The sequence below is a fragment of the Hylaeus anthracinus genome, unplaced genomic scaffold, assembly GCF_026225885.1.
Source record: "Hylaeus anthracinus isolate JK02 unplaced genomic scaffold, UHH_iyHylAnth1.0_haploid 11989, whole genome shotgun sequence".
NCBI lineage: Eukaryota > Metazoa > Arthropoda > Insecta > Hymenoptera > Colletidae > Hylaeus > Hylaeus anthracinus.
This window is the reverse complement of record NW_026534337.1, coordinates 13,496,595-13,500,544: the sequence shown is the minus strand read 5'-3', so window position 1 is coordinate 13,500,544 and position 3,950 is coordinate 13,496,595.

Below are 3,950 nucleotides of genomic sequence, written 5' to 3'. Positions count from 1 at the left end.
CGTGTTCGAAAATATTTATCCGTACAGTTAGAAACAAGTGGACGAGTTTACGGAAAATACTCGAAACGTTCAACGGGAAATGTAGGCTATGGTTGCAATATTTTCATGAAAATGCTTCGATAGTTCAGTCATTTTAAATATTTGATTTACGTATATCTTGAGATGTATTATTATCTTAGCTTCTCTAGAGTTAGCAATATTTGCACACTCATAATTTTTTAGCATTGCTCCGATTTCCCAACCAAACAACTAGTCGCGTAAACCGTTTCGCAATTAAAAATTTTACAAATCAGTATGTCCATTTATTTGACGACACTTCGTTACCTACAATCGTAATAATTCGCAACGTCCAACAGAACAATCGCACCGCTAGCCATTTCGTGGCTCGAAATTTGGACACGGATTCTAATTTATTCCCTAAATGTACACACGTCCGCGTTAAGGTTTCGCAAGAACCAAGTAGACAAAAACCACGACAAGAATTTGTGCACTCGGATCCGGATGGCTGCTCTTTTCTCTGTTCCATCTATAAATTTTCGGTTTGAAAAAGCTCCCTCAGCGTTTATCTCTTCGCGGCGTGCAGCGAGCGCGTAAGAGCTCACTTTCCGGATGTTTTCCACAGTTTCGTATTTGCAAATTTCGCCATTATTATTGCAGCACTCAGCGCAACGTTACAACGAAGCAAACACGCCGCATTCCTCGCAATCTCAGTCACACTCGCCGCCCAGAGGCAGCTCGTTCTTATTTGCCAAAATTATAACGCAGCTTTCAGCATTTACGAGGCGAAGGCATATACAGATAGAAAACGCATTGCCAACTTGCATTCCACGAACACCGCGTCTCCCCCAACCCTTTCTGGACTGTGTATAATCCAGCCGCGGTTGGCTTCGGCAAGCATAAACTTGTATTAAACAATAACATGCAAATAGAACGCTTTATGCCGCTGAGAGGTACACTCCGCGACAAAACGATGCGATGCCTCTGGATTTTTAGTGTTTCTTGAGTTAGGAATTTTTGGGCATGCACTTTTTTCTTCTCTTTTATTGTTTATTCACATTTTTCATTTATTTAAACTATTTTTGTGCATCGTCGGTACCGCTTCACGCCAACGATTATAAGGGATGTCCAATAATTTTGTCGCAGATTGTATCGCTAGTCTAGCTCCATGATTTCCTTTCTTTTGCCGCGTGCCCGCGCGGTTTCGTCGCGAACGGAGAGAGAATGAGAGAGAAATCCAACAGTTCCGGGGTCGTAATTAAAAAATGACCCGAAATATCCAACGAGAGTCGTAACTCCGTGGATAGTAGCCTTTATTCAGCGGAATCTCCAGGCTCACAATTTAGTCGTGCCGCGAGGGAGAGAATTGCAAACAGCGCCGCGCGCGCAGTAGAGAAAGACGACCAAGGACAGACGGAGAAAGAAATTAAACCGTTTAAGGATCTTAATTAAAAAAATGACTCAAAGCGGCCCATCGGGTTGGTCGAAAGCTTATCGCGTTTGCCCAGCAAACCTTGATTACAGTTCACTCGAGGAGAACCACTGTTCAACTTCGTGGCTGGCCTCCTGGCTTGGGTTCTTATTCATACGTTACTGGTGGTACGCGAGGCTGATTAACAACGTGCCGTTACTACTCGCCCTTTCGCGAGCTTTCCACGTGAATTATTACGAGCAGCCTGGCCACCCGTAATCAGGTTTTTTTTTCCACGGATTAAAACGAGTGTTGCGAAAGACTTTGCCTACTTAACGATCGTAAACATTTTTACTCCGAAGATAATTTTCCTGTTAATTGGAATCGCCAGGCAGGCCACCTTGTCACGTTACTAGAACTCGGTATTAGTATTCGTAATTGAATTTTCAATTTTTTATAATTATATATTTCAATATTTTTAAATTCATTGGAATCTTAGTCTTAAAAAATGTATCGCTAATTGTGTAATCGAAGGAAAGGAGAAATCAACGTAGTCGATTTAGTTGCATTAAAAAATTTATTTTCAACTGGAAAACCCTTAGGCGACGTTTCGTTGATCCTGGTGATATCCGGCGATTGAACGCAATAGAAATGCACGCGTGTGCCTGACAGTCGTGTCACATTATTGTCGCGTGTCGCACGAATGTTTTCCTCTTAAAAGGATTCTGCGTATACTCTCAATACGAAGTGCATCCTGGATGCCCGAGGCAGGAAAAGTTTACCACGATATATGAACGTGCCGTGGTTCCATTCGATCCTTTACATGATCCATTTTCGATGAAAGTCTGCGGAATATCAAGTTCTACGCTCTTCGTAACCTATTTCCGGCTGCTCCTTCATGCTTCCTCTGTTTTATTAAATTTATTACTGTAACTCCGTTTGACTTTACTTCAAAGTATTATTAAATGCAGGAATATTAATTTACTTGGGATAATGTATTATTCATGGCTCCCGTTTTTGACTTTATATTATAGCATGAACACAGTGCTTGTGTCTCTCATCTTAGAGAGAAAGAGAAAGACTACACATTGTTGATTAATTTTATTCCGACCAGTGTGTGACACAGCTACTCGAAACGATCTTAATTTTTATTTTTTGTTTGGACTGCATTTTCAAATTGCCATGATAAATTTCGAAACATATTGCTATGCAAGATCCAGGACAATGTCGCGCTATAACATTCTCGATAGTGTGCTTACAAGAAAAAAATTTAATAAACCTCTAGCTCGGGTAACAAAAGGTGGAAGCAATCTTATTATGTTTATCGTTTCGTATCAACAGTCGAGACGAAAAATATTCAGGATCGCTTCACGAGAAAATGATACGACGCAAGAATAAGAAAATAACGGGGAGTCATCGAGCCAAAAGAAATAACATTAGCTTTTCTTTCTTACGTGCGGTTCGTACTATGACAACTTTTTTTTGGACATCGTTATACTGTTATCGCGTTTCCTAAACCGTGGGGCTGGGGGATATGCGCGACCGTTATCCTCGGTTTATGAATACCATCCAGTAACAGAGAGGGGAATGAAAATCTCATTTTTCTCAAATCGACCGCAACTTCTGCACACTCTTATGACACACCAGAGGTTCCTAGATGCGTCCCATTACGAGTGTTTGCTTCTTGCAAGGACGCTTCGACTATGGCCTTCGCGATTCTTATATCGTTCTGTGTTGTGCCAATTCTTTTGAGATAAATATTTTTCATTGCATTCGAATCAATAGCGAATACATGGGTTTTTGTAATATACATTGTAGATCATGAAAGTTTTTCCAACAATTTTGTTCTTACAATTTGAAAATCATTGTTAAATAACTGGAATCACGTCACGCGTCCACTTCGTTTCGTTCATGTTAAAGCATTCGACGTTTGGAAATTTTTATCTATCAAAAAATATTTACACGCTTTGTTCCCGACAACAATCGAACGAATTGCCAATAAAAAGCTGTAAAAGCTTCGAATGGAACAATGAACTCTTCAACGATATACAAAGGCAAATAATGTTAAAAAATCGACAGTCTGATACACGCTTTCCGACACAGAGCCGCCTCCTCTAGTCTGTAATCGGATAAAATTAATCCACTGAAATCAACCGAAAAACGCTTCATATAGCAGGTACGATCGTTACATCGCACAAAGCGCGTAAAAAAGACAGCAAAAACTGTTCACTGGCCTTCTGATTTTATTTCGAATATAGCCCGCGGTCCTCGTGTCTGGTGCAACACGTTGCAAGCGTACGCGCATGGCTAAGGGACTGTATAGACATGACCGCAATTCTTATACATGTATTCTACATATCAAAAAAAAAAAAGATGTCGAGCATCGAATATTTACGTGAAATATTTTGAAATTATTCTACACCAAATATTTCTTTTAATATCGCGAATCACTTGTTTCGTACGTTTAATAAGATGCTCGAAATTGTTGCCGCCATTCATCGTCTTTCGAACGAAGAAACTGTCAGAGCAGGGGTCGGAGGGG